Raw genomic sequence first — 6,076 nt, forward strand, 5'->3', positions numbered from 1 at the left:
GGGTCACGCGGGTACGGGGACACGGGAAGGGCACGCGTCGGGGTCACGCGGGTACGGGGACACGGGAAGGGCACGCGTCGGGGTCGCACGGGCACGGGGACACGGGAAGGGCACGCGTCGGGGTCGCACGGGCACGGGGACACGGGAAGGGCACGCGTCGGGGTCACACGGGTACGGGGACACGGGAAGGGCACGCGTCGGGGTCGCACGGGTACAGGGACACGGGAAGGGCACGCGTCGGGGTCACGCGGGTACGGGGACACGGGAAGGGCACGCGTCGGGGTCACACGGGTACGGGGACACGGGAAGGGCACGCGTCGGGGTCACGCGGTACGGGGACACGGGAAGGGCACGCGTCGGGGTCACGCGGGTACGGGGACACGGGAAGGGCACGCGTTGGGGTCACATGGGTACGGGGACACGGGAAGGGCACGCGTCGGGGTCACACGGGTACGGGGACACGGGAAGGGCACGCGTCGGGGTCACACGGGTACGGGGACACGGGAAGGGCACGTGTCGGGGTCACACGGGTACGGGGACACGGGAAGGGCACGCATCGGGGTCACGCGGGCACGGGGACACGGGAAGGGCACGCGTCGGGGTCACGCGGGCACAGGGACACGGGAAGGGCACGCGTCGGGGTCACGTGGGTACAGGGACACGGGAAAGGCACGCGTCGGGGTCACGCGGGCACGGGGCGCACGGGAAGGGCACGCGTCGGGGTCACGCGGGGACACGGGAAGGGCACGCGTCGGGGTCACGCGGGCACGGGGACATGGGAAGGGCACGCGTCGGGGTCATGCGGGTACGGGGACACGGGAAGGGCACGCGTCGGGGTCACGCGGGTACGGGGACACGGGAAGGGCACGTGTCGGGGTCACACGGGGACACGGGAAGGGCACGCGTCGGGGTCACGCGGGGACACGGGAAGGGCACGCATCGGGGTCACATGGGCACGGGGACACGGGAAGGGCACGCGTGGGGCCGCACACGGGAAGGGCACGTGTGTCCCCCCACCTTCAGTTCATCTGTTGTGGGACTTTTGCAGGTTTCCGTCAAGTGCTTCTGGATGCAGGAGCGGTTCCCCAGCGCGCTCTGGGGCGCAACGGGCGTCCGTCCGTCCGTCTGTCCATCCCTCCCTCCCTCTACCCCTCCCTCCATTTGTCCTTCCATCCTTCCTACCATCCCTCCGTCCCTCATCCGTCCGTCCGTGCCTCCATCCATCCCTCCGTCCATCCCAGCATCCATCCTGCCATCCCTCCCGCCGTTTGTCTGTCTGTCTGTCCATCCCACCACCCTCCATCCCTCCCCCGTCTGTCTGTCCATCCCTTTGACCACCCCTTCAGCCATCCCTCCCTCCATCCGTCCATCTGTCCCTCCCTCCCTCCCTCCCTCTGACCGTCCATCTGTCCTTCCCTCCATCCACCCCTCCATCCCTCTCTCCATCTGTCCGTCCGTCTGTCCATCCACCCACCCACCACCCTCCACGCTTCCCTCTGTCCCTCCATCCGTCTGTCCCTCCCTCCCTCCATCCATCCCCTCTCTCCCTCCCTCCATTTGTCCGTCTGTCCGTCCTCCCCCTTTGCTCCCCCCCCGCCCCCCCACCTGGGGGTCCCCGCACTTGCTCCTGGCCTCCTCCAGGGTGGGGACTTTACAGGGGGGCGCTGGTTTGGGGCCAAACACAGCAGATTTGGGTCAGGGTGGGGCCTCGCAGGGACGAGGGTGCCCCACCCTGCCCCCCCTGGGTGGCTGGGGGGGGGGCCCAGCACCCCCAGAATGGGTGGGGTGGGGGAAGGGAAGGGTTAAACGGGTGTTGGGGGGGGTCAAGGGTTAAAAAGGGGGCTAAAAAGGGGAGGGGAATGGTAAAAGCGGGGTGTTCGCCCCCTTACCCTGGCAGATGATGGTGGTGTTCTGGAGGGTGGGGGTCATGCCGGGGGGGCACCCACAGACCCCGCGGGTGGCGTTGGGGTCCCTCGCCTGAGCCAGGCAGCAGCTCTGGGTGGAGCAGGAGTGGGGACCACAGCTCACTGCGGGTGGGGGGGAGGTGGGGGGGGGGACAGGACCCAGGTCTGAGCCTGACCCCTCCCCCCCCCCCCCAGCCCCCCCCAACCCTCCCCCGAACCCCCCCACTCACTTGTCTTGGCACCTTCAGCAGGGGGGAGGTGGCTCAGGAGGTGGCACAGCACTGGGGGGGGGGACACGGGGGGGCCATCAGCACCCCAGAACCCCCCCCTTGAGTGACCCCCACCCACCCAGGATCACCCCTCCCCACTCCGAGGGCTCAACCCCCCCCCCTTTTGGGGTCAAACCCCATTATCAGTGCTCAAAACCCCCATTTTTGGGGGGGGGGAGGAGGGGAGCGAACCTTAATTTGGGGGAGCTCAAACTACCCTTTTTGGGCTCATTCTTCCCCCTTTCTGGGCTTAACCCCCCATTTTGGGGGCTAAACACCCCCTTTCTGGGCTTAACCCCCCATTTTTGGGGGCTAAACACCCCCTTTCTGGGCTTGACCCCCCATTTTGGGGGCTAAACACCCCCTTTCTGGGCTTAACCCCCCATTTTTGGGGCTAAACACCCCCTTTCTGGGCTTAACCCCCCATTTTTGGGGGCTAAACACCCCCTTTCTGGGCTTGACCCCCCATTTTGGGGGCTAAACACCCCCTTTCTGGGCTTAACCCCCCATTTTGGGGGCTAAACACCCCCTTTCTGGGCTTAACCCCCCATTTTTGGGGGCTAAACACCCCCTTTCTGGGCTTGACCCCCCATTTTGGGGGCTAAACACCCCCTTTCTGGGCTTAACCCCCCATTTTTGGGGCAAACACCCCCTTTCTGGGCTTAACCCCCCATTTTTGGGGGCTAAACACCCCCTTTCTGGGCTTAACCCCCCATTTTTGGGGCTAAACACCCCCTTTCTGGGCTTAACCCCCCATTTTGGGGGCTAAACACCCCCTTTCTGGGCTTGACCCCCCATTTTGGGGGCTAAACACCCCTTTCTGGGCTTAACCCCCCATTTTGGGGGCTAAACACCCCCTTTCTGGGCTTGACCCCCCATTTTTGTGGGGCTAAACACCCCCTTTCTCGGCTTAACCCCCCATTTTTGGGGCTAAACACCCCCTTTCTCGGCTTAACCCCCCATTTTTGGGGGCTAAACACCCCCTTTCTGGGCTTAACCCCCCATTTTTGGGGCTAAACACCCCCTTTCTGGGCTTAACCCCCCATTTTTGGGGCTAAACACCCCCTTTCTGGGCTTAACCCCCCATTTTGGGGGCTAAACACCCCCTTTCTGGGCTTAACCCCCCATTTTTTGGGGCTAAACACCCCCTTTCTGGGCTTAACCCCCCATTTTTGGGGGCTAAACACCCCCTTTCTGGGCTTGACCCCCCATTTTGGGGCTAAACACCCCCTTTCTGGGCTTAACCCCCCATTTTTGGGGCTAAACACCCCCTTTCTGGGCTTAACCCCCCATTTTGTGGGCTAAACACCCCCTTCTGGGCTTGACCCCCCCATTTTTGGGGCTAAACACCCCCTTTCTGGGCTTAACCCCCCATTTTGGGGGCTAAACACCCCCTTTCTGGCTTAACCCCCATTTTGGGGGCTAAACACCCCCTTTCTGGGCTTAAACCCCCATTTTGGGGGCTAAACACCCCCCTTTCTGGGCTTAACCCCCCCATTTTTGGGGGCTAAACACCCCCTTTCTCGGCTTAACCCCCCATTTTTGGGGCTAAACACCCCCTTTTGGACTCCACATCCCCATCAGGACACAAAATTCTTCTCTGGAGGGTTTAAATTCCCCCTTTTTGGGTCAAACCCCTCCCTTTTGGGGTTCCTCCCTACCCGTACGAGAGCCCAGATCCCACTTTTGGGGTTCAACGTCCCTCAAAGCTCAAACCCGCCTTTTTTTTTTGGGGGGGGGGGGTTGGGGGATGTTCAACCCTCCCATCAAGGTTCAAACCCTTCTTTTTGGGGCTCAAAACTCCATTTTGGGGGCTCAGCCTCCCACCCCCATCAGCTCAAACACTCCCCCCCCCCCCCCATTTCAGGGCTTGACGCCCCCCGCTGCGCCCCCCCCCCCATCCCACCAGCCCCATTTTTGGCCAATTTCAGGCCATTTTGGCCTGCGTAGCACTGCAGATCTTACAGCCCCGACCTACTTCCATCCCTGCCTCAGTTTCCCTTTTTCCATTGCCCTCTGTTTCACCCCAAAATCCGCCCCCCACCGGGGGAGGGGGGGTGGGTGGGGGGTACAACTCACCCCAGAGACGGGCGCCAAGGAGGGGAGACCCATGACGGGCGACAGGACAGGGGACGCAGCGGCCCCACGGCGCCAGTGGCGGAGGGGAAGTGCCACCGGATGGCCCCAAAACCACCCAAAGAGCCCCACAGACACTTCCCCCCCCGCCCCCCACCCCAGACCCTCCCCCACCCCCTCCCCCCCCCACCCCCCACCCCCCGCCCGTGGTGTGGGCTGAGGCCGGAGGCTGCTCGTAGCACCTCAGAGCAGCGACGGGGCTGCCCCAGCCGGGCGCTAGGACGCACCGGCCCCACACCTCCCAGCCCCCCAACCAAATTCTCCCCAGGGGTCCCTCACCCTCCTGGTGCCCCCCCCCAGTCCTTCATCTGGGTCTCGTCCCTGCCCAGATGTTTGGGTCCCTCCCCACAGACACCGACCCCACGGCCTCGTCCCTGCCCAGATGTTTGGGTCCCTCCCCACAGACACCGACCCCACGGCCTCGTCCCTGCCCAGATGTTTGGGTCCCTCCCCACAGACACCGACCCCACGGCCTCGTCCCTGCCCAGATGTTTGGGTCCCTCCCCACAGACACCGACCCCCACGGCCTCGTCCCTGCCCAGGTGTTTGGGTCCCTCCCCACAGACACCGACCCACCCCACGGCCTCGTCCCTGCCCAGATGTTTGGGTCCCTCCCCACAGACACCGACCCCACGGCCTCGTCCCTGCCCAGATGTTTGGGTCCCTCCCCACAGACACCGACCCCACGGCCTCGTCCCTGCCCAGGTGTTTGGGTCCCTCCCCACAGACACCGACCCCACGGCCTCGTCCCTGCCCAGATGTTTGGGTCCCTCCCCACAGACACCGACCCACCCCACGGCCTCGTCCCTGCCCAGATGTTTGGGTCCCTCCCCACAGACACCAACCCACCCCACGGCCTCGTCCCTGCCCAGGTGTTTGGGTCCCTCCCCACAGACACCGACCCACCCCACGGCCTCGTCCCTGCCCAGGTGTTTGGGTCCCTCCCACAGACACCGACCCACCCCACGGCCCTCGTCCCTGCCCAGGTGTTTGGGGTCCCTCCCCACAGACACCGACCCACCCCACGGCCTCGTCCCTGCCCAGGTGTTTGGGTCCCTCCCCACAGACACCGACCCCACGCCTCGTCCCTGCCCAGATGTTTGGGTCCCTCCCCACAGACACCGACCCCACGCCTCGTCCCTGCCCAGATGTTTGGGTCCCTCCCACAGACACCAAACCCACGGCCTCGTCCCTGCCCAGGTGTTTGGGTCCCTCCCCACAGACACCGACCCCACGGCCTCGTCCCTGCCCAGATGTTTGGGTCCCTCCCCACAGACACCGACCCCACGGCCTCGTCCCTGCCCAGGTGTTTGGGTCCCTCCCCACAGACACCGACCCCACGGCCTCGTCCCTGCCCAGGTGTTTGGGTCCCTCCCCACAGACACCGACCCACCCCACGGCCTCGTCCCTGCCCAGATGTTTGGGTCCCTCCCCACAGACACCGACCCCACGGCCTCGTCCCTGCCCAGATGTTTGGGTCCCTCCCCACAGACACCGACCCACCCCACGGCCTCGTCCCTGCCCAGATGTTTGGGTCCCTCCCCACAGACACCGACCCCACGGCCTCGTCCCTGCCCAGATGTTTGGGTCCCTCCCCACAGACACCGACCCACCCCACGGCCTCGTCCCTGCCCAGATGTTTGGGTCCCTCCCCACAGACACCGACCCCACGGCCTCGTCCCTGCCCAGATGTTTGGGTCCCTCCCCACAGACACCGACCCCCACGGCCTCGTCCCTGCCCAGATGTTTGGGTCCCTCCCCACAGAC

General features: G+C 65.2%; 1 long non-coding RNA gene across 1 annotated transcript; it reads right to left on the bottom strand.

Moving 5' to 3' along the window:
* Window positions 1–1,888: 1,888 nt before the first annotated feature.
* Window positions 1,889–4,373, bottom strand: LOC135310178 (uncharacterized). Its single transcript, XR_010370381.1, has 3 exons — window positions 4,253–4,373; window positions 2,135–2,185; window positions 1,889–2,027 (listed from the first exon to the last, which is right to left on the bottom strand). It is a non-coding gene; the product is annotated as an uncharacterized LOC135310178 (long non-coding RNA).
* Between the last annotated feature and the right edge of the window lie 1,703 nt (window positions 4,374–6,076).

The sequence above is a fragment of the Phalacrocorax carbo genome, chromosome 30, assembly GCF_963921805.1.
Source record: "Phalacrocorax carbo chromosome 30, bPhaCar2.1, whole genome shotgun sequence".
Classification (NCBI taxonomy): Eukaryota; Metazoa; Chordata; class Aves; order Suliformes; family Phalacrocoracidae; genus Phalacrocorax; species Phalacrocorax carbo.